General features: G+C 41.5%; 1 long non-coding RNA gene across 2 annotated transcripts in view; it reads left to right on the forward strand.

The window, feature by feature from the left end:
- Nucleotides 1-370: 370 nt before the first annotated feature.
- Nucleotides 371-26,005, forward strand: part of LOC109615698 — a 36,913-nt gene continuing 11,278 nt past the window's right edge. For both annotated transcript variants that reach the window (XR_004575692.1, XR_002196674.2), the window contains exon 1: nucleotides 371-666. This is a non-coding gene — a long non-coding RNA (uncharacterized LOC109615698). The remainder of the gene's footprint in view (nucleotides 667-26,005) is intronic.

Below are 26,005 nucleotides of genomic sequence, written 5' to 3' on the forward strand. Positions count from 1 at the left end.
AGAAAAGAGCCAGAAGGGGGCATACTGCTCTCTCTTTACTCTGGTCTTTTAGTGAATGAGGACTTTTCAGTGCCCTTTCTTCTTCCTTCTCTTATTCTTCTCATTCTTCTATTGTAGAAGAAAAAAACATTTCTTTTTTTTTTTTGCTGGAATTTCCCATCACATTTGCCCAAATTATTTTCCAAAACGTTCCATATCAAAAACAATTATCATCAGTTAAACCCAGACTGGCCCAAAGTAGAAGCATTTTTTGGGGTGGAAGAGGTCTGACTGGCTTCCAGGAAGCTGAGACCCCCTCGAAGTGGGAAGGAAAAGTGTAACTTTAGCCTCCCAGCTGTACATCTCAATCCATAATCCTTCCCCAGAAAACCCCTGCTAGAGAGCCTCCCCAACCGCCACTCCCATGACATTCCCTGCCTCGTGGTGTGGCAGGCCGGGCCTGCTCAGATATATGGGGCAGTCCGGTGTCAGGCTTTCAACCTGAAAGGGTTTTTGGGCTTAGCTGTTTGCAACGTGGTCAGGGTCGAGGCAGTAACCCGGCACCCGGTACTGGACCACCATGACGCTGGTCTCACACACCTCGGACACGCTGGACATTACCAACGCCGGCCGGGGCCGGCTTCAGCAGCCGCAGACGGTAGCCTTGTGGGTGGCGGCGTCGTTGAGGTGAGTGACTCTCTCCTGGTGCGTGTTAACGGAGGTCTGGGGACGGCGTACAGCGCCTCTCCAGGGACCTGACAGGGTCTAAATATCTGGGGCCATAGGACTGGGCTCGGCTCCTATGGAGAGAGGGAGGGCTGAGGCACCCATACGACTTTGAGAAAACCTGGCGTCAATGAACAGACTGGATGGGTGTGTTTATGTCGGCCGCCGGTTGGCTGTCTGCGTGCAGCATTGCAGTGTTGGTGTCGTGTCCTGCTTCGCACAATACAATGACAGAGAGCGTGTTAATTATCAAGGCAGACATGTTTAATGTAGCGCCGTGAATGTATTCTGTGTATTTACCTACTCTGCCCAGAGGCAGAATTTTACTTCAGAGGCAGATTCACAAAATAGACACGAAATTGTCTGAAGAGATATTCTCTTATTCACGGGATATCGTGATTCCCACTGTTACTATAGAGGGGTGGGGGGGTGTATTAAAAATGTATTGATTTCCAATCAAATATTCCGCCGATGTTAAAAAAGAGGAGCTAATTGGAAGACCTATAACTAATTGATCATGTATATGTAAATTACGCAGTTTCAAACAGTTTGAAGCCTTTAATCACATAAGAGTACATTTACCAGAGAAGAATGTTCTTCCATAGCTACAGGATCTCCGTTTGGAGAAGCTGACTGAGGAAATACAATCTGGGTACTTTCAGTCAGTGCCGACTATAGCTTTATTGGGGCCCTAAGCAAAATTTGGTTGAGGGGGGCACCCCAACCCACCGCAAAACCCTTTAGCGGCCAACCAGTTGGTGGCGGTGAGAAAGATATGTTTACATTTCCTGCAATTTTACAGATGTAAAAAAGTTAATTGTTGCTGATTTAAAGCACATTTTCTGCAATTTTACACATTGTGCCATTGGGCAGAGAGAACCTTTTGCAATTTAACAAAATATATATTGCTATTCCACTAATTTAACATAGGGAAACGAGAAAATCTAGATGTTTTACAGTTAAACTTTTAATTTGATATCTGAGAAAGAATAACTAACGGAATATATGAGAGGCCCATGAATGTCAGGGCCCCTAGGCACAAACCATGTGGGGCCCAATGCTCTTTGGCTATTACTTATGACTACTACAAGTTTCTATAGGTGGAAAGACAAACTATGAAATTATAAACAGAATTGTCAGCTAATGGAAGTGCTGACATATGAGAAAAACTGCTCATGAACAACCGAATATTACATTTTCACCTGGTATTTTATGCTGTTCTTACTCTCAATAGGAGTTTCCTAAAAATAAATTATCTTTAAATGGCCTGGGGCCCTGAGAAACGTTTTATCTTGAATCTGCCTGGAGCCAGCCCGGCTACCAACTGTCCTAATTTCCTTGAAAACCAGATAGCAGATCTACTACTGTATCGGGGAAGTAAAGAGTATGACCATATTCAACAACGGATGGCTGTAGAGGACCTGCTAGGGAAGGGCTTCAGTCCAGTCTTTCACAGCTTAGTTGATCTCCATTGAATATAAAACAAACCAGGTCACCTCTGGACAGCTCGTGGTATACAGCCCAGGCTTTGGTGAGTATGTTGTCAGGGTTGGGTGGAGAAGGGGCAGTGGGTGGTTGAGTCAGGCGGCGAGGAGAGGATCAGCTCATCCCATGTTGTTTGTGTGTGTGTGTGTGTGTGTGCCTGTGTGAAGGTGTGTGTGAGTGTGTGTGTGTTAAGGAGTACGCCTGTTGGGTGCGTGTGACGGCCATGTGTCAGGCTATTACTCAGTACCGTCTGGAACATTCCATGCAGGACATGGAAACGTCGCAGGGAGGCAAATGTGCCAATGTTATGCTAGCTATCCCCCCCCCGACTATTTATCAGAGCAAATGCTTAAATAACACGCAATCACAGAAATAGCATGCATTCGCTATCACAAATATAGTTCATGATCAATCATTAAAGGACAGGAGGCAGGACCCCAGACCGACAATTTTATGCTCTAATATTTACAAAATGGCCGCCAAGAGAGAAAAGGGAGAAAATGGAGTGAATATACATTGAATGTTGTTCTAATTTTGTTGTGTAATTGTGTGGAGTGTTAGGGATTGATAGCTTGAGAAGTGGTTCAATTACAGATACCTGGAAAGTATGTGGACAAACATTTCTTTCTTTATGAGCTCCTGCATTACTTTCGTGTTTTTACAGACACGCTCACAGTTGAGGGATTTTGATCAGTTAATCCTCACAAAATCTATATTTTTTCACATAACCTTCTTCAAAAAACACACACTCCACTAAAAGTGATTGTATTTTATCCAACAATGATATTCATAATGTTGTTTAAAGCGGTTTTAAGATTTCCACCGCCTTACTGAAGTTGATTACGATAATAAACAATACCCTTAAGATCACAATATCAAGCGGTTTAAATGGAAGATGCGAGGTAAAAAAGCCTTGTCCAGGTTTACTGAAATACATTTTCAGAAAGTGTTTTACGACTACAGATATCTCTAGCCAATTGCCAATGGATGCCATCAAAATATGTTACAGTAGCATCCTGGGCAACAGCAATATGGACGCTTTATAAACCTGTGAAGAAAGTCCCTCCTTTCATTAAATGCTATTTATTTGTAAAATATAACAGCTTCATATGAAAGTCTCTCTGAGCCTTTGTACTTGAAAGCTTTCATAATATGAAACAAGAAAGGCTCTCCCAATTCTTTACATTTTTTTCGCCCCACGAGATAGGTTAACTTCGGGAAGTCATGTGAGAGTCGTTTTTCTTTGTAATTGAGAATGAAAAGGATAAGGTAGCTAACTTTCTCTCCCACCAGTTCCCAACTAACTCCTTTTAGATTTGGTTGGAACTACTAAGGGGAGGGAAACTCATGCATGCGTAGGGAGGGTTTGCGGTTTCTCTATGGTGTGTTCACGGTACAGTAAGCTATGAAATGTATGAAGACATGAGTGAATGCCATAACATATACTTACAAAAAAATACAAGGCCACATTCTTCATCATAGGTGTCAAAAACTGGATGCCACTGTGAACACTGAACATTTAAAAACTTTTTCTTCAATACATTATTTTCACTTCCTTAATATATAATACTCAAATAACTAGAATATTTTCTGGTATCACTGGAATAGCACCAAATAAATTGGAGAAATGAACAGACCGATATGAAACGTTGCATTGTTTATCATGTTAACAAGTGTCTGCTTGAACTGACAGTAAAGGGTTGAGCACTTGGTTAAAATTTGAAACAAAGAAGAACACAAAAGAATGATAAAGAAGTGAAGATGTGTCATTGTTGCTTGGAGGGGTTCTGCAGAGGCCTCATGAGTTTGGGGGGAACAGAGTTTGTCCCCTCTACAGATGAACATTTGAAATACAGATGGTGGGCTTTCATTTCACAAAACTCTGGGATGTTTCAAATCTCACACAGAGAAACATCTGACTTGGTAGACAGTTTTGATCAAGTCTCCGTCTTCGTTGATTCTCTCATATCATTTAATATGATTAGATTATAATTCAAGAGTCATCCATTCATGACCGTTTCCTTTGAAGATATAAAATGCCTCACTGGATATAAAAGAAACTTCTCCCAATTAGATCCCAACTTGAAATAGCTAATGAATCTCGTTTTCTTTTGATGCCAAAGCATAAACTTTTACAAACAGAAAACAATTGAAAGTATTAAATAAAAACTCAGAAACAGATGGCAATATAAAATGCAAACAAACAAAGTGTGTAGTAATTGGTTCTCTATTGTTATTTCAGTCTCTCAGAAACAAATTGTCTGACATAAGCTATGACACTTCCAAACAATGCAAAATAATTTTTTTTTCACATTGCATCTACATTTATTGTGTGATATACAGAAAGTTCTCACCAACCAGGATTATAAATATGTCCTTTGGGTGGACAGTAGTAATTGCAAAAGGCCAAAAATATATCTTTACTGTAGGTTTTCTTTAAATAATGTATGTATCTAATGTTAATGTCCCTGCAACCTAACTATCATATAAAGGCCTGCTTCCAAAGTCGGACCAGATTTACTGTGACTAAATGTGTTCATTAGTGACCATTTTGTTTCATTCACTCCTTTAAAGACCATGTTTTGCATATACCTTAACCAAAGCCTAATGAGTTGCAAAGAAGCAAAGAAGTTGCAGATTGTGTCTTTCTGTGTTTTGGTCATCCCATGAAAACTCATTAGGTCTGTCTTTGACTGCCAGGTCACAGAAGTGTATCTGTCTTCCGTGCAGGGCTTTTTACATTTCTGTTTCTTCAGCGTCTATCATTTTGTGCGATAATTGGTTTGAATTAAGGCTCATTGCTTGCACTAATTTAACGCAGACTGGGAACCTTTTGGACACTGATGGCAAATAACCCTTTCAACCCTAGCAGTTATCACAGGAAGGAGGCTGTCGTGTCTGTAATCTGCTGAAGTGTACAGGCCTACAACACATTCATGCATCCTTCTGAACTTATCTGAACTTATGTGAAATTCTTTATTTGAATGTATGCAAGGACAATATTATCAAATTGATTTATATATATATATATATATATATATATATATATATATATATTGCTTGAATTTCTACCGCATTGAACAAACAAATATATACAGCATATATAAATATACATACCATTATCAGCATTTAAGATATACTTTAATAATCATAATGTTTGTTTTAAAGTACAATATACTACGTTTTTTTATTATTCTGGGGGGGATACAAGAATCCCGTTAATTTTGTCGTGTGGTTTTAAATATTACTTCCATTGGATCCGTTATGGTGAATTGTATATTTACAGAATAATGATCTCAATCACTTCTGTATTTTAGTGAGAATTGTCACGTTGTGCATTAAGATCAGGTATTTATTTATATTCTGTAAATGGTTAAACATTTTCAGCAGAAACTTTGGAACACTTGAACGCAATTTTACATATTATTTTACAATCATTTGTAAAAGTTTATTCATCTACTTATTTATATGTAAGATGCATTCAGTTCTGCACATACTATTTACAGCCCTTTGGTAATGTAAAAAAAAATAAAAAGTATAAACATTATTTTTGTTAAACTAATATCTGATAAAAGATATTTCACAGTCATCTGATGTCAAAGATAAATTTTATATTACAACAGGAAAATATGAACCAATGTAGATTGTTTTTTAATGTATGTCCATGATAAAATATCAATACCAAAATCAATGGAATAAATAATTATGTTGCAAAAATATTTAATTACGGTGTTCTTCAGTTACAACGTATTTCATTTGGCTTAAAATGACATCCAGGGCAAAAAGAAATGAACAACAGTATTTTTCCAGTTCTAGCAAATTGCCAAATTAATAACTTTTAAACATTTACTTACTGAGGTATTCCTGTCCATGTCATAGTCGCGCAACACAGAAAGAGAAACATACAACTAAAATGGCGGCGCTCGCCCTCCTGTCTCCCTGTACCGCGATCGGCTATGACTCAAACCAAAATATGTAACCTTCTTCTAATGAACTGAACATGCTGTAGGAGCGACAACAGATATTAGTAGTTAACATTTAGACGACCCAAGCAATATTTTCTTCTTCTTATATTTCTTGCGGGGCGCAGGGGTTTTACCGCGTCGCAAAAGTGAAAATGGCGCCGTGGCATATTGCCCGTTCGGCCATTTTAACATCATTCCCACAGAAGTCAACACAATGCTTCTTATGATATTTGTGTGTGTGTGAGTTTCATGTCACTCTGTGTCTTTGAGCGGGGACCCTTCCACACGTTTCCATGTGTCCACACCTCTGAGAGGGCAGCAGGAGTGGCAGGTGTAGCCGACAGAAGCACGGCTTTTCAATAACCTCGGCGTGAGTACGGGGCATGTTTTCACCGACACGTAACCGCTTGGATCAATGCCAACAGTCTTAACACCTGTGCCGGCGGTGAACCGCCCCATTAAACGTGTGAAACGGTGACCAGACATGGCGGCAGGTGACGTCAGAGGGGATGTAGGGGGCATACACAGGAAGTGGTGTGCGTTTTTTTTTTTTGCCCACCTCTTAGCCCGGGACGACAAAAAGACGGTTATATAACTTTACGTTTTTTGCCTGCCATTTTAATTTGCCCGTGTCCCCCTGAGCGGGGACTGTAATCTTCCATTCAGGAAAACGGGTCTCCATTATATAACCAGTGGCCCGCCAACATCCTGCCGCTTGTTTATGGTGACATCTTGTTGCCGGGGCGATGGGGTCCTGCCAGTGTGCCGTCTTTATTAGTCTTCATGCACGGCTGGCATGGGCACATCCCTGCAGTGTCACCGCCACCCCTCCACTGTCCCTCCCCAGGCCTGAGATCCACATTGATAGGCGGCTCAGGACAGACTGACAGTCTAGTCTGGAGGAAAAGGGAACACAGATTTAACGCTCCAAAGGACAGCGATTCTAGTCAGGCATTCAGACAGCCCACTATTGACGCCATGCTCCTCTCATGACTAATTAATGATTGCAGAGCTCTCTTTTCTGCCCTGAAATCATGTATAATCACGCTCACTTACCAAAATGTCAGCCTTTGATCACATTTAGACAACGGAAATGCGTGCCGTTCTTATTTGCACGTTGCACTACTGGGTGCGTGAGAGCCAGCGGAGTTACCAAAGTTAATTCTGCTGCAAACAAACAAGACGCTGACCAGTCCCTCCTTCAACCATCACAACTGTACTTTCAAAAGATGGCCTCAGGGATACGACAAAATATTAAATGATTTCTGTGATATCATGGGAAGAGCATAGCGGTCCATTTAGCTAAATAATAAAACACTAAATAACCCAAATTCGGATCCTGCTGAGACTGATTACCTTTTAATCTGAGGGCTGAATTCCTTATTCCGGGCGGCAAAGTTTCCTCCCAGGGAGCAGCAGGAGGCGCTGTAAAGCAGTTAGCCCTTTGATAAGGCAGCATAGGCAAAAGCCAACATGGCTGATGATGGGGGGCGGGGTTAGATTTACCTTCCAGTGGCTCTGCAAGTTAATGCAACATTAACATTGGATGAGCTTTTCTGGAGCCTGGAGCGTCTATATTAAAGAGATACTGCATGCCCTCCCCCCCCCGCCCACTAGGCAGGAGCAACAACATGGACGGCCTGGTTTGACCTCAGCACAACATCCCAAAGTCAGAGCCTACTCTACTGTAAGGACTTGGCACTGTTGTGTTAGCATTAAAACATGCCTGTATAATAACTACGCATTTCTTTCTCAGCAGAATTAATTTAGAATTCTTCCGCCTCCCACATATCCAGTCTGCAATGCAAATGGCTGCTTCTTTATCGGCAATGTAATCGTTTTGATTGCGTTTACGTTTTTCATGTTTGTTTTGATATTTCCAGGAGTAGGCATCTAATGTGTCGTGTTGTTTCAGGTCATTTCAATCCCAAAGTATTTGTTCCTGTATGTTTGGGGTAGATACTCTGGGTATGGCACGCCCGGGGGGGGTTGACGGGAGAAACACACAAGATTTTGAATCTCCCCAGATTAGGTCTAGAAGGATGGAATAACTTAATGCAAACCGGAGAGACCATCTTCAGCCTTGTGTGGAGTGGTGTTGCAAACACATAATGTTATTCAAATTCATTCTGTCACCAGGGCAAACCTAGTTAGCTTTCACAGACCATATACACACAGACACATATACACACAAAACCACATCCTCACAAACACACACGCACGCACGCACACACACACGCGTGAAACACAATTTATATGAAGTGATTTAATCAATTTGTCAAAAGGTTTATGTGCTGCATTAAGCTGCAAGAAATATTATCATTGGTGTGAAATGTAATTTATCACTGAACACAAACATTACAATGAGGAAAACAATTTAAATATTTTCTGAAAGTGATAGTTAACCAAATATTATATGAGAATAATAAAGGATATTTGCTGTAACCCTCTTGAGGCTTCCCTACTCCTAACATCCAATGTCCCAGTTTTCCAAACAGACTAGGGAATATTGGGAATTTGACAGCTAATTCCATACTAACCAGCACTAGCAAGGCAGTCGTTTTCCCACTTTCCCTCAGTCATACAGATGATGGAGGCAAACAGAACACTTGCCTTGTTGACATGCTGGATGTCCTGGATGTGTCCAGGTGGTGGATGTCCTGGATGTGTCCAGATGGTGGATGTCCTGGCTGTGTCCAGATGGTGGATGTCCTGGCTGTGTCCAGATGGTGGATGTCCTGGCTGTGTCCACATGGTGGATGTCCTGGCTGTGTCCACATGGTGGATGTCCTGGCTGTGTCCACATAGTGGATGTCCTGGATGTGTCCAGATGGTGGATGTCCTGGCTGTGTCCACATGGTGGATGTCCTGGCTGTGTCCACATGGTGGATGTCCTGGCTGTGTCCACATAGTGGATGTCCTGGATGTGTCCAGATGGTGGATGTCCTGGATGTGTCCAGATGGTGGATGTCCTGGCTGTGTCCAGATGGTGGATATCCTGGCTGTGTCCAGATGGTGCTCGTCTGTGTCCGGCTTTCCTGTGGTCAAAGCCAGACCTTACCGTGTTGTTGTCGTACATGCTATTCTCCTGTACAGACCTAAGGTCACGTCGCAACACAACCACATCCACAACAAGAGAGTGTCCACTGTAATTTAAAAGTTGATGATTCACAGTCTCGTACTGTACTGTGATTTAACAGGATACCAGCAAAATGCTTTTAGTGTATAATTAACACTGTCAGGGTATTTTTTTTTTTTACAGTTTCAGACATAGTCGCATTTTAAACATTTCTGACAAAGCCGCTGTGCATGTTTTGCAAACTTTATCATTTGATTTGAAATTGGTATCATCAAATAATTTTTGCAAAAGCTCATGCAGACCCAATTACATATTTCTTAATAAGTCTGTGCCTGTTAATCTACCAGATGAATGCGAGAGTAGATTGTTTTTCCTAAGTATAGTTATTGCGTTTTTAAATTGCTTTTGATACGACAGCGAATCCTGTCTTGGTAGAAGTGCTCTGTGATGTCCTCCACACTCCACACTGTATTTTTCCATCCGGCTCGGTTATGTCTATGGTTATGAATTATGTCTACTGTTATGAATTATGTCTATGGTTATGAATTATGTCTACTGTTATGAATTATGTCTATGGTTATGAATTAGCTGCGATACAATACAGCACAGAATGACCAATGGAGAAACAAGTCCCTGTTCTCTTCATTTTCTTTTCAAGGTCAAAGGGCAGCCTCAAATTAGGTATTACTGGTTAATTGAAGCAGTAGAGTCTGATGGTGTCATGACAGCCTAGGCTTACTAGGGTCTAGCTGCTGTATGTCCTTCAGAGAATCCACTTGTGCTGAGGGAAGCAGTATTTGGTGTCTCCCAGGCCCATTAAGAACCCAACACGTATCAGGGGGAGGAGGCTGGCGGTGAATCGTGTCAGAAAGATTGAGAACGCACGACGGCCGGCTGAAAGAGCACCGCACACGATCGCTCTCAGCCGGTTACTCGGAGCATTTAGCCATGAAGGAAAGTTCCCTTCGCTCTATTTTACACAACAGAAACCTGCCTGCTCAGGGAGACCAGTGTATTACCAGGGTCTGAAATCCAGTCAGCGGCTTTGTATCGCTTGGTTCTGGTCTTGTGGTGCTCAGCAGACACCCAGCGCAGAGGCTGGGCCATGTGGTGGTCGCTCTGGCTGCTTCTCTTTAGATGCTACCTGTGTGGACCTGTGTCTGATGTGTTGTGTGTGGCCTTCCCAGCATGGATGAGGCTGGTCGAGTGTTGGATGACATGCGGATGGATGACGCAGGCAGTCAGCATGTCTCTCCCTGTGTCCCTGTCTACAAGGGGTTTCATTGGGGGAAGCAGGAGCCTGTTTCAAGAGACCCGTGTTTGTCTGTGACGTGTGTGTCTGTGGCGTGTGTTTGTGGCGTGTGTTTGTGGCTTGTGTCTGAGGCTTGTGTCTGAGGCGTGTGTCTGTGGCGGGTGTCTGTGGTGTGTGTCTGAGGCGTGTGTTTGTGGCGTGTGTCTGTGGTGTGTGTCAGTGACCTGTGGTGTGTGTTTGTGGGGTGTTGCTGTAGTGTGTCTGTGGCATGTTGCTTGGCGTGTTGCTGTGGTGTATTTCTGTGGCGTGTGTCTGTGGCATGTTGCTTGGTGTGTTGCTGTGGTTTATTTCTGTGGCGTGTGTTTGTGGCATGTTGCTTGGCATGTTGCTGTGGTGTATTTCTGTGGCGTGTGTCTGTGGTATGTTGCTTGGCGTGTGTCTGTGGTGTATTTCTGTGGCGTGTGTCTGTGGTGTATTTCTGTGGCGTGTGTCTGTGGTGTATTTCTGTGGCGTGTGTCTGTGGTGTATTTCTGTGGCGTGTGTCTGTGGTGTATTTCTGTGGCGTGTGTCTGTGGTGTATTTCTGTGGCGTGTGTCTGTGGTGTATTTCTGTGGCGTGTGTCTGTGGTGTATATCTGTGGCGTGTGTCTGTGGTGTATTTCTGTGGCGTGTGTCTGTGGTGTATTTCTGTGGCGTGTGTCTGTGGTGTATTTCTGTGGCGTGTGTCTGTGGTGTATTTCTGTGGCGTGTGTCTGTGGTGTATTTCTGTGGCGTGTGTCTGTGGTGTATTTCTGTGGCGTGTGTCTGTGGTGTATTTCTGTGGCGTGTGTCTGTGGTGTATTTCTGTGGCGTGTGTCTGTGGTGTATTTCTGTGGCGTGTGTCTGTGGTGTATTTCTGTGGCGTGTGTCTGTGGTGTATTTCTGTGGCGTGTGTCTGTGGTACAGGCACGTGCACAGGTAACGTTCAACCGGTGCAGAGCTTATGCCCCTTTGTTATTTAGTGCCCTTTCCATTTGACATGTGCCCGTCTGCCCTGGCGACATACATTCAAGGACACAGACGGGCATGCGTGGTCCCTCTTTTTTACACGTGTCACTCACTCCGATGGGCATGTGTCACACGTCTTCTTCACGCGTCACTGTCTCCAACACATCGACCCTCCATGTGAGCCGACAACTCTGCCCACTTTTTAAGATTCAGCACATGCCCCTTGGAAGGTCTGTGCACGGTACTGCTGTGGTATGTTGCTTTGGCGTGTTACTGTAGTGTTTCTGTTGCGTGTGTCTGTGGTATGTTGCTTTGGCGTGTTACTGTAGTGTTTCTGTTGCGTGTGTCTGTGGTATGTTGCTTTGGCGTGTTACTGTAGTGTTTCTGTAGCATGTGTCTGTGGTATGTTGCTTTGGCGTGTTACTGTAGTGTTTCTGTTGCGTGTCTGTGGTACGTTGCTTTGGCGTGTTACTGTAGTGTTTCTGTTGCGTGTCTGTGGTATGTTGCTTTGGCGTGTGTCTGAGGCATGTAGGTATCCATGTTTACTGTGAGGGTGCATAGAAACATGTTATAAAATATTTACAGTACTTAACATGGTAAAACAAACTGAATGACTCTGACTGAACGTATTTCTTGATTTCGTAGCTCCAAACACCAGGTCCTTATGTTTGGTTTGAGACAAGAAAACAGACATCAGCACCTCATATCTAGCTTCGGTTGTGAATGTTACCCCCAAAAAGAGCCAAAGACAAACATGTTCCCTGGATTCTTTACTTTCAGAATATGTAACTTACTGATCTGGAACCCAAACAGACTTTTCTTTGGTCTTTACTGGAATAATTTGCCGTGATCAAACACAGCATTCAGCAAGGCTGATGCAATTCAACACGTGTCGGTGGATTCAGGAGAGCAAATAAAAGGAACACAAACACACACATCAATTTATATCAGAACTGAAAACGTCATGCTGTCTTGTGAGCAAGAACCAACCTCTCAGAGTAGTATTGCTTCTCTTCTAAAGAAGGTTACATAAAACGTGATTCAATCAATTTTAATTTCAAAAGATGGTAATAATGTAACAATAGTGTGATACAGGTGTACAATAAAGCATAGGAAAACTAGAAAGAAAGACTATGTGCTGCGAGTAAAGACAGAACGACGTCAGTTTCGACACCTCAAGATGTAGAAATAGGGGGGTTGCTTGAGATGTCAGAACTGTTCTCTTTGCTTTATGAGAGTTCTGACTTAACCCACTATCTTTGATTAGGATCTACACTGCATCATAACGTATGAGTGATGGAGGATTGCAAAACACCTTTGATAACATATGTTTCCCCCGATAGTAACCTACTATACTGAGTTAGTGATGGACAGATTAAATGGAAAACAAAATGTCAGTGAGATTCAAAGATATTTTAAGAGTTTGTCTTAAAATATTATAGGTTACTTTTCTCAATGGATTTTGGAGCTCTGCCAGTGTTGTATGTTTGAGTATGTATCCTTTACTTCTGATCCTTTCAAAATTGTCTTGAGTCAGACATTATAGGCTGAACGCTGTCATTGCAAATTCAAAAGTCCCTCCAGGTTTCCACTGCTTTTTTTTTTATAGTAGCAGAACAACCTTCACTATTTTGCTGTGACAATTCTCACATTTTGCATGACATGTGTTACAAAAATGCACCAATTGAACCATTTGTTGGGTGCGATAATTGGTGCCCTCTAATTAGTGTGATCAGACAGTTAATGTATGTGGTTATAATGCACTGATTTGACTGATCTATGCTGTAATTCTTTTGGCTATTGGTCAGAAAATCTACAAATGAAAGTTTCTGTCGTAATAATTTAGTTAAGGCTTTCATTAAGAGAAAGCTTTCAAAAGACGATAAGTTTGGGTTTACATTTCTTCAGAACATCTAACGGGCATCTGTTTCTGCCTCCGTTCCAGGGGAAATGTGTCCCTCTGATCATGTTAAGTCAATGTTCCTGACGCGTTTATCCTAAACCCCCTCCTTCCGACCTTTCACCTATGACCCCAATCCCCCTCCCTTTGGTGTGGAAGTCAGAGTCCCGTTACTGACGCCGGTCAGCCCCGTGCCCCACTTCGCCGTGCAGACACACAGGTGACGCAGGCCCAGGTGCCCCCCACGGTGCTCAGTGACCCCCAGGGGTCACCCGCCGGTCCTCAGGTCAGACCCAGGGCCCAGCATGTGACTGCAGCAGGTCATAGAGGGCCCTTGACAGGCCAAGACATCCCAGGGATGGGACTCCAGGCTGGCATGTAGAGGTGTTTGAAGTGTGTCCAAGCAGGGCTGTGTTACTATGCCTTTAATTGGGTCCAGCAGCGGCACACAGCAACACTCCACTGTCTCTTTAATGTCTTGCAGGTGAATGTCAGATGCGCGTCAACCAGGCGGATGTAGCTGTCCGCTGGGCTCTGGCTTCTGCGTTTCTCTGGGAGAAAATTCTGAGTTATACGGTATTTTGTGAGAGGAGCCGCTCCCAAAATGGAGTACGCTTTCATGAACATTTAGCTTTTTTGCCATGACCCATTATGTTATTCTATCACTCTCTGGAGACACGCAGGTGTGACTATAAGCTACAAATGAAGGAGGCCTCGGTTGATACGACAGTGAACAGTCCCTTCTCCGTTACTAATCTGTGTTTCCAGCGGATTCTGACTGTTGGAAGCTGCCTTGCGAGGACTGACAGCTGGAAATTGATCTCAGATTAGAAGCACACACCTCTCTCTCTCCCTGATCTGCTTTGTCACTCCCAAGTTGGCAGATCGCTCCTTCCAAACTCCACCAGAGAGGGGAAAAAAGGAGACCGACTTCACAGTTGGCTTTGGCATACTAATACCCAGGACTCATTAAATTAATGGGGTCCAGATTCCCCTTACTGAGCGAGCACTGATGCCCTTTGAGTTTGCCGGGGCCAGGGGCTGTGCATCACTTTGAAAGCCCTGACCAGCATATTGAGCGCGTTTTAACAGAACCCTTTTGAGGCTCCTGGTAGGATACACAGTAACTCCCAGCCTTTACGTTCCCGAATGCCTCTGTGTGATCTCGTCAGATAGCCTCCCAGACTCAGATATGGCTCAGACCGGGGGGGGGGGGGGGTGTTCGGGGGGAGGAGAGAGATGCGCAAGCAAAGGAAAACAGACTAGCGGTGTCCGTATCTCAGCAGAGGCCATTCTTTCCTGGAGACGCGAGTCCTTGAGTCGAGGCGCAGTGGAGGGCTTTGAAGTGGAAAGATGCCCAGTGTAAGACTCCCAAACAGGAGGCTTTGGGAGAGATTCGGAGGGATTCCCTTCAGGAAACAGTGGGGGGAGTCTGCCCTCTCGTTGGTCAATAGTGCATACATAGCTGATTTAATTACCCCGCTACTCTCCTCCGCTACTCAGCCGGTCATTGTGCGCCCACTGCACAGGCCAGGGCGACCCCTCAGAGCAGCCATTATGACTGTCGTCGCCCATCAGATGTGAAGACACCAAGCCAAATAATAACATGTAACAATGAGGCGAGAGTGTCAGGAGGGCAGAGAGGCTGTCAAAACGACGGCAACCACAACCACGCTGGCGTCTCCAGAAGCAGAGGAAAGAGCGTTTAATCGCTTTGAATGGTAATTTATGACGCGCATCGAATACATCCCTCAAAAGATAAAAGTAAGATTAAAGGACATATAATTATGCCTAACAGCTGAAAGATGGATTGAATAAAACCACTGTATTAACGTTTGCATAACAAAAACTATCTTTAAAATAAGCCAACCTTAAGATTATCACACAAAGCAGTACTGATGCTAAGTTATAAAAAAGGAGAATATTAGATAACTTCCTTGTTGACAGCAATGAAGATATCACAATTTAAACTGCTATTATTGATTGAAGCATTAGGCTCCAGCAAGCCCAAAAGCATTCCATCTATTTCTCTAAAGCGTTCTAAAATGCATTAGAACACGCCGACTCTCTTCCTCTAATTCAGCTGTGTCTGTGTGACTACCTGACCTGTTATTGAACACAGTGCCGTCAAATAGGAGAGCATCCCACGCAACGACTGAAGTGTAGAGAATGAGACAGGCTGAGGTATCTTTTAAACACCCTGTAATAGTAGTAGAAAGACAGAGATAGTAGAGTGACTAAGCCAGGCAGGAAGAGACAAAGGTTACCGACCCGGGAGAGGGAACCCACAGAACTCTAGAAACGTTACAAAGAGCTGAGTCAGGTAGCCACGAACTTGGAGAGCCAGTAATATATTTTATCTGTCACAATCTGTATAAGAAAAAAACAGCACCAGGCTGTAGGACTCTTATAGTAAACTATGTTTCACTGCTATTATTGGATTTCAGACATCTTTGAGACATCTCATCAGGCTACCTAAACTCCTTGTTCTGGCCAAATGCTATGCCGCAAAAACATCTCTGGCTTTTCCAAAAGGTGTCCGGATCCGACTATCTCCTACAGGCCTTCCTAGTCATGAAAATCATCAAACAATCGGATCCCTGACCCCAGAAATGAGCGGGTTCTGTCTGATGGGTCCTCATTTTGACATCACCTAAACGACTGCAATAGTTGTCGCACTGAATAATAGAGTCCGCTAAATTACTAAAACATTATGTAAATGAATCTCAGACTGTGGTACGTAGTGAACCATAAATGCAGGGAGCGATTTTAAGTTTGAATCGTCTGGCAAGGATCCTGTTCACATATCAGTGATTTTATAAGCACTTTAAGATGCAGTCTGGGACTTTTGCAATTAACAAAATATATATTTTTAGTCTGTGCTGTATTTTGGGCCGGATGTGTAATTTGCTGTTTGTTTGTTCAGGTCTATAATTAGAATGACTATGCTACATTAGTAAGCCCTGCGATTCTGAGAGATTTTGATGACACGGGGCTCAAGTCGGCACATACAGAAAATTACATAGTAACTATTTTTCTGTGGACCGTTTTTAGTTCATCACTTTTCGCCAGTTTTACAAACAGAAAGTTGCAAACTGCATCTGTAAAGCCCTGTGTACAATGCCCGCTCGCTAGCGCTACAAAGAGACATGCTCCCATTCATTTCCAATGAGAGCCAGCGAATCTCGGCAACAGTGGGCGGAGCTACTCTCGGAGACAAAATCTCCGTTGAGAGTTGAGAAATGTTCAACTTTATGCGACTACAAGTGGAAGTCCCTAATCTTTTTACCTCGCTAGCTTAAAACTCGCTCGCTAAAAATGGACGATAAACTTATTAGTATGGTGTCCGGTCTCCCCGTTATTTATGATGCGTCTCTAGCTTCATACAGAGATATCATTCTAAAATGGATGCATGGGAAAATATTTCAGAGATCGTTGGGAGCACGAGTGAGTGATACATGCATAACATAAAACAAAATAGCTATTAGAACAAATTGTAATACATTTCAGTTGTGGAGTCACGGAAATAATAAATACTCGAGACTGATGTTATTATTACTGTTTCTCGGGCGAGGAAGACGCCTCGCCCGAGAGGAGGGCTCAGCGACAGCTTGCCAGAGATTCAGCAATTTGCGAGTTGAGCGAGCAGGCAGTGTGCACGGAGGGTCAGAGTTCATAAGAACACATCGGTGTAGTTGGTGACACTTGCCTGCCTCTCCCACACTCCACAAGTGTGTCTGTAATTGATTCCCTCCCCAGCTTCCGTCATTGAAATGCAATTCACACACTGAGAGGTTCCATCATTTCTGGCAACAAACAGGAGGAGATAATTAATGACTTGACTAAGTCTATTCCACAGTACACCACTTTGTTCCTCAGAAACAGAATTCCAGTCCCAGCCACAAGGTGACAGAACCAGTCCAAACTTTGGACACATCCCATCAAGTGAATGGGTAAGCATGTCCATGGTAGGTTTATAAGCATGTGTGAAAAAAACATAGTTTAGAAACAGTGAGACTTCCATTCACTGCAACTTGAGTGTAAATGTACCTTTCTCTCTGTCGGTGGTGAGTCTCCTGCTACAGGTTATTCTGTTTGATTGAGTGGGAACCCTGAAGTCTTCGCCCTTCTTTGGGATTCAGACTAACACTGATTTGCTGTTAGGGCCTTCATAGGTCTCCCAGAAACATAATTGTTTGGGATTTTACTGTTATTGTGCATAGAAATGCGTTGTTAAACAGATACTTAAAATAACATTTGTATATACAATTTGTATAGACAATAAAATAGTGGTACTTAACTTTCTGATGAATGTTGAAGCTTAGTGTATAGTGCATGATCAAACAAAACCCCACTCTCATTTCCATTTTGACTAAGTTTGAAGAATGTATTTCTGAGTTTTTTCCTCCAACTTTCAGCTCCCAGTGTTAGTGTTTGTGATCAGAGACCTTCAGAAAACAGCTGTCCACACCAGAAATACCATGCAATGCAGCAAAGCATGATCGCGTTATATCGATCGATTCACAGAAGTCAGGGAAAAGTAAATGACGTTTCTACCCCCAAAGCACACACAGAGCTAGCTATTCAAGACAGAATATGAGGACATCTCATGGACGAGACAGTCGACTTTAGCTCTAAGGGGTGGTTTTCTGGACAAAGATTAAGCCTAACCAAGGATTAAAAACTGATTCCCATGGAGTTTTTCCACTGAGCCTGATTTTTAGTTCAGGACTAGGCTTAATCTGTGACTGGGAAACTATGTTTAAGTGATTCTGAGTGAAGACATGAGAAAAACTGGGCCCATGGTGGCCTCTTTTTTTTTAAATACAGCTATAAGACTACTGGGAAATAAATGTACGTCAGTGAAATCTTTCAGATATCGGTAACTCGTTTTATTATAATTTTGTGTAGGCTGTGTTCAATCAAACTCATAAATAACATTTCTTGAATGTTCGCTGCCAATGTTCGCAGATTTCGTTCTTCACTAGATTTATGGAGAGAGGGAGGCATAAGCTCTTCAAAGGTAAGTATTATCACAATGCATTTGGCTTGTATTTTCTTCTCTCAAAGTGCTCAAACTAGTCTGAGATACTCTGGGGATGTTTTCAGCCGCAGAAAAGAGAAATCCTTTGGCTTGGTCCAAGCCCCCCCCCCCCCCCCATCGCTTACTCCTCTTTTTTCATCTCCTAGTGGTCTTTGCACATGGGTGTGGTATCTATGTGCTTCACAGGTGGGAGTCTGCCTCCATCAAATAAGCCAGTTCACTAAGGATGGGATTTGGCGCTGTTATTTTTCTATTAGGGAAGAATTATGCTAAGCCCTCAGAAGCCATCTTTGCGTTGCCATGGCAGCCCATATTTCCTGCCGGGTTGCGACCTTGAATGACTACAGTGCAAAGCCAAGTAGCACTGGGGCCCTTTGAGGATTAGAAACGCAGAGTTCATAGTTATGCAAAACACCTCAGATATGATTGAACCTTGAAAGGCTGTATGACGAGTTTATTGAGATCGCCGCTCTTTTCATCTGATCATTGTCAGTCGAACGTTCCCAATCACTTGGTCTCCGTTGATCTGCAGCTTTTCCGCTTGCTTTTGTGTAGGTCAGATCTGTCTGATTGCAATTTGGGAGGGCTTTTCATATCCTCTGACACCCAATGTCCTTATATGTCATATTAATCAGTTGGGTCTTCAGGAAACATGATCACATGATGATAAAATTAATGCAAGACAAATATTTGGATATATAAACTACAATTTTGATCACAGGAATTGCTCATAATATCAATTTGTCAATACAACATTTGCATTTTAATGAATATTTCCTCTGATGCGGGTATTATAATGCCTACTGCTTCCCATAAAGTGAACTCTGGGGTATAAATGTGTTATTATTAATATTTATAAACCCCATTTTAATCAATACTGCTATACTGAGGAAACTTGCAAAGGTTGTCTAAAATCTGAATACATTTCAGTAGTTTCAACTGCTTTCTCCTAAATGTTTATATTAACTTGGTTTTAATGTCTACACAACTGAAATCGTTATCAAGTGAAATATTAATTAAGACTTTTTCTTTTTAATTTCTTACAATTTTTACTTGTGTTTCCAGGCCAGCCGTCAAAGCCTCAAATGTATTTTCCAGAGAGATGTATAGACAGCAACTCAAAGCTGACATAGAGATGGGGCTTTGAACACACAAGATTGACACTATAGTGGTCACAGAGCACAACAGGAGACATCTTTGAAGAGCAAAGCGCTTTGGGTATAAGATTTCGCCTTGGAAATAGTGTCCGAAGACAATCTCAACTATTAGACCTGTTGAATTGGCATACTTATGACAAGAAAAACCAGGTTGGAGTTTAGAGCTACTTCCTTGACTGAACCCAACTGGGGATGTGAAAAGGTTTAAAACCCACCATAAAATAGAATACTACTGGTTTCATGTGTAGTTTCCCTCCTCTGCCAACCAGGATTTAGGAGGGGGAGGTGGACTAGCTATGGAAAATAAACTTGACAGCTTTGACAAAACAGACAGGAGTTTTTATAAAATAAAGTGCTGTTATCTTTTGTCCTAAGTATGCCAATGTTGGCTTGGGAATTGATTAGTTTCAAGCTCAAGCTGTGTCATTGTCAGTCGACTGGTCTGTAGAAGTTACACTTTCTGACTAGGTCTATTCTTGTCAATACAGACATTTGAAGAGTCGAAACCAACTCGAAGCCCTGCTTTCTCAACAACAACCACTCTCATCAATGTGATTTCAGACAAATATTTGTCAGTCAACCCAATCAATCTATCACGTCCCAACCAGAAGCAGGCCTGAGTTGACCTGCAGATCTCTGTGTTTCTGTTTCTCAACCTTCTGCCATAAAATGGTTGTAAAGTCTTTGTTTCAGTGTTCAGTTAGGTTTGACAAAAGTGACATTCACATATTGGGTTGTTCTGTTGTCACAGTCGTGACTAGCATAAAGAGCTCTCAATGTGAGCTTTGGTCCTCTTTGATTCCAGGGTCTCCAGAGATCCGGTTTGAGTATGCTATCTGCGTCAACTGTTCTCTCCCAGTCTCCTGCAAAGAGTGACACAGGAACAGCCAGAGCAGAGATTTACTCTTTCATGTCCTATGCTGACTACAAATGAAGGATGCTTAGAAGATAAATTCAGGGGGTGCCAAGCACACACACACACACACACACACACAACGAACGGAAGTCACAAAGTTTGGTTAATATTCTCTTGCAAGTACTGAAGAAACTGTTGTGTTTAACATTAGGCTATCATCTCACCCCTCATACTAGGCTTCATTTAAGTAATTTAGCAGACACTGCTATCCAGAGCAACTTACAATAGTGAGGGGATATGTTTTCATACTGGCCCCCCGTGGGAATAAAACCCACAACCCTGGCATGCTATTGCCATGCTGAGCTCCACAGAACCCTGAAGTATCATTTTCTTCATTTGCAATGTCTACTTAGCCAACACTGTGTAAGGAAGTGTTTTATACCCTGGCTAACTTAAGAATTTCTTTAGATATATAGGACCTTTGTAGTTGCACAAACATAGTATTAGAATGTTATTTGTAATTGCAACTTTTTTCTGGGGATCGTCCATTTGCGCATAGCACTATTTGTAAAGCAACAGTATTAGCCTGAATGGATGCACTGATTTGGTCTCTGTGGTAATTGGTTGATGACAATACTATTTCTGAAGAATAAAGATGTGGGAGCTGCCGGCAGAACAAAGTCCTCAGTGGTGCCGGATGTGATAGTTAACACAGAAAACCATTGACACATTTGTCTTTGTTGACTCTAAACTTTCTGATTGTTTTTGTAACTTGCTCGTTTGTTGGTCCAAGAACTTGACAACTTTTTTAAAATCTGGATACTCTAACTTTGATCAAATATAAAATGTCCGATTCCCTATACAAAATAATATATGAATGGTTATACTGGTGAATTCAGAGGAGCCCGTCAAACGTAATAAGAAAACGGAAAACTTTACCAGAAACACACATAAAGCTATTTCAAACAAAACGCATAATGTAACACTCTCACGGACAAAACAATGAACCTGGAATAACATTCTAATTTGAACAATGTTTTCGGCAACATCCATCTCTTCCAAGGTAAACGAAACAGGATAAACTAGTATTTGCCAAGTTAAAGTGAATATCATAAATCAATAGTTGATGTTGTAATTACCAATCAGCTACAAATACAATGGTATGCTGTGAAAGTACCATGTAATGAAAACTGAGACAACTTGTGAAATAACAAAGATGGAATGTGCGCTTCCCATAACCATAAAAGTTCACCTACACCGCTGACGACGCAATAAGAGAAATTGAGCACCCAAAATACTGTTGATTTATTAATTTAAACAGAAATAAATAGACATGTTGGCCAATATGATATTCATGGATTGCACCTCCATCACTTGGTTGAAACATGGCCCTGGTCAGTAACATTCTATAGACGCGGCAGCCATATTGATGACCAGAAATTCTGAATAGCGAATGACTTGAAACAGGGGCTAGTCACGTTTTTGTCTAAATCACACTAAAGGGACCGGGTAATACAATACCATTGTTAACCTTGGGTAGTTTTTAGTAGAAAACAATGTTGCCATCATTATCATATCATCAAATGCTCCTTGATGGCAATGTATTCATTAGATAGCAAAATCTGTCCAAAATTGCTAGCGCTGCTGACGTTACCTAGTAAAATTTTGTTGGACACCTCCTAACACTAGCTGGTTAACGTTATACTGCATCTAAAATCATTCTCGTGACATCATAATGATTACAAAGGGTTTAGCTACGAAATATTTGCATTCTTTCGAGATGGAATCATGTTTTCAAGTCTTGGTAATGCACTTTTAGACCAAATCTTGATCGTTTGCTCCCATTGAAGATGTATCGAGTAGAATGCTCAGTTCTGCAGCACAAAAAATAACATTCAAAACCGTATTGTTATGATAAATGTAATCCCTGGATGTGGAGTAATAGTGACACATATAATAAAGATTAGCAAAATGTATCAAATAAATACTTCAAATAATCACAAATGTTTTATGCTCCAAAAATACAGTTATATAATTTATTTTACTAGGCCTAATACAATTGCTCAAAGCTGTTTTATTTTGCAATGAATACAGTCGTTTTTCTCTGACAAAAGAAAGGGGTCTAAATTAGTGACACTAAATAAATTCCCGAGTTTATGAAAATATCAGAACTAAGCCTTTTTGGAAAAAAGTTGGACAAAACATTGTGCGGGATCCTACAAGATTCTTGATAAAAAAATGTCTATGGTCATGGATTACTCTTTAAATCAAACCAAACTTTTTAATGGATTTCAAGTATAGAGACTGAGACTGCCATAGCAATATGTTAATTGTCTGGTGAATCTCCTTCTGGATTTTTAGACCCTCGTACTGGGAAAAGGTAAATGTCTTTGGAAAAGTGTAAGCAAATAAAAGCAAAAGTGCTTGAAAAAACAGATCCACCACCATACTTTACACTAGTTATGGGTTTTTTTTCTGCCTGTGTGTTCTTATTTCAATGCCAAGTCAACCATTGTTATGTATGTCTAAAGAGCTCTACTTTCAATCAAATCCCAAAGTTTATCAAACTCCAAACCTTATCTGCAAGTTATATATTGTGCTCAAAAATGCATACGTTGAGTCTGGCTCTACAACCATTTAAATTTGGCCTTCAGGCTAGGATTTTTTTTTTTTAAGTATTGTCATCTTTTGATTTCAGCTAATCAAAAGACCATGTGGCGTCTGACATTTGATATTGTGAACTCACACTTGTCTATTGCATACAGTCTAAACTGAGCTAGCCATGTCGCAGTAAAAGAAAAGGAGAAGTTAACCAGCCAGGTAGCCAACAATGATAAATGCAATGTTCCTTAAATAATCCATCTAGCATGCTCCAGTAGTAACAGAACTTGATCAAAACGAACGTTAATGAAGCATGTCAGCGCAGTGCCAAGAGAGCTCAGCTGAACCGTTTGCTCTGTTATCACAAAAACAAAAATTACAGAAGTGATTGGTTCTTCGATGGACAAGACACCCAGGGAAACGTCTGTGATTGGTCGGTAGACCGAGCCAAAATTTGCCAAAAACCTGGTAGAATCTGACAGGAGGCTGAAACTTCGCCAAATCTGAAACATCTTCCAGCAAGACAGCACATGCGCAAATTTAAATCCACAAACATTCGGTTAATTTGTCACAAAGATGGCATTTGGCAATGGCTGTCTGAACCCTTGGATTTCCAGCCTGCTGAAAACCAGTGGTTTATTAGTACTGCCAGGTGGCGCATCTGTCAAGGAGTTGTTTTGTGGTTGTTTGAGCCTTGGCTGTGCTGCTGGTTTATGTCTGCCCGGGAGCTCCAGAGGGTGATGCATATTGAAACAAGCGTCACCCGGGGTCAGCATCATAATCAAGGATGTCCTTGTCTCATCCTATTTCCCTGCAGAATCAGCTGCCAGCAAACACTAACTTAGGTCACCGGTCGAGTGAGTTGTCCTTATATGCATCGATCAGACTCATAGGTTGGATGTGCAATATGAAATTAATTGCTGCGGGGGCTAGGAGGAAGACATTACATAATCTTCAACTCTCCATAGCCTGCCTGGAGTTAAAGCAACTAGGCTGGGTCATAGGTCCAACCAGAAATCACGAAATTAGTTAGGGGCACTAAAAGGTTAGAAAGAAAACCTGCAGTTTGAATTGAAGTGTCTATAACAATTGAAAAAAATTGTTATAGACACTTCAAATTTACAAATGTGTTCGTTAACTCAAATGTGTTCGTCAACTAAAGATAAAAATCTTTAGACAAAGACTACTGCTGTTATTTGCTCAAGTTGAGGTACTGAAAGGTATTCGAAACAGGTGTTTTTTCATTTGTACCCCAAATATTTTAAGAAAAAGTACCACTTGGGAAATGTCTTTCTCTGAGTAATTATGTAATTATGAATTGATAAAAATGTATCTCAGTATTTGACATATTTATTTTATACAGTGACCTATTGGCCTCATTTTTGCTCATCTTTATAAAATGTCTCAGTAATCCTGGATCCCGCCGTACCGATACAAGTTGCCACTAACTCGCTAACATGCATTTTAAATAGAATTTACAATTTCAGGTAGAAAACGTTTGATTAATAATGATTTGATAATCTTGTTTTATGCCTGTAAAACCAGGAACAGATCCTTCGAGCCCCTGCAAGCGCAGCCTCACCTGAGATGCAACCAGAGCGCCACGTGAGGTCTGCCTTGATATATCTGCGCCAGGAGAATTGGGATTAGTGGGGATTAAAGAAAAATATTTCAATTTACCGCAGGAATTTACCTGACGATGTCAAAATAATTATCCTCTCTTCATTCTGAAAAAAACGTAATTAAGGGAATACAAAGACAGACATGAAATTGAGGTGAAGTAGGTTACATTTTAAAATGCCTGTGAATCTAAACAGGGGAAATACTCTTATTAATTAAAATAATTAATCGAATGATTGTTGGCTAAATAAAGGCTTTTGGGCCAATTTGTCCATATATGATTAATGGTTAAATATATGTTTCTTCCAAACTAGATAGGGATGGTTTTAGCATTGGTAATTTCTGTTCAATCCTTCACACGGTCCAAACCCTTCGCCATGTTCATATTTCCTGTAACACACCATGTTCGTACGAATTAGGTTGGTACATAACAATGTCAGGTTTTCAATTAGACTTAATAATCATTGCGGCGTAACTATTTGAGCGGGTCGTGAAAAACTGAAAATACCCTTTCCTGTTACGAGAATAAATCCTCCAGAAGCCAGATACTCGATGCACTTTTGCCCACAAGGGAAACGTTTTACATTTGTAACCTAAATGGTGAGTTATACAACACATGATATAATAACACGTGTACAGCCTAAAAAACGGATGCTTAACATAGTGTATGGGGGAAACATTTTACATTTTGTAAGCTAAATGGTGAGTTATACAACAACTGATATAACATCACGTGTACAGTCATATGTTACAGGCTACCTAGAAACAGGCACTCATGAACCAGATTCAGTTCGTTGACACCGTATGCATCTACCAATGTTTTCACTATTCAAAGAAAGGATCCGTTTAATGTTACGTTTTCGGTGTCAAGTGGACTACTAACGTCTGCGGACTATGAAGAAAAAACCTCTGATGTGAAATAAATAAATTCATTTTCACTGCCACAATGAATATAGCTATCCACAAATGTAAAAAACGGGGGCACATTGTAGGCCTACAAAAATAGTGCCTCATTTTGAGATATTGTCCTTCACATTGTCCTGGTAGAACAATGCAGAAAAAATTTGCATGGCCTGGGGATTTATTTCCCCCGATGCAATTCACCATTTATTCAAATATGGACCTCATCATTTACATTCTTATAGATTGGCAAAAGTAGGCTGCTATTGACCCACCAATTTCACCAATTATTTCATACATATGGACACTGAATCATATTTAATGGTTTGACATACCAACATTTAAATTGAAACAATGAATGATGTACCACAAATGAAAGATCCGGAACAGGAAAAATCATGTAGGTCTATAAGTGAAGTATATTCTGAACGAAACTTACAGGCTCAGTAAAATCT

The sequence above is a fragment of the Esox lucius genome, chromosome 4 (assembly GCF_011004845.1).
Source record: "Esox lucius isolate fEsoLuc1 chromosome 4, fEsoLuc1.pri, whole genome shotgun sequence".
Classification (NCBI taxonomy): Eukaryota; Metazoa; Chordata; class Actinopteri; order Esociformes; family Esocidae; genus Esox; species Esox lucius.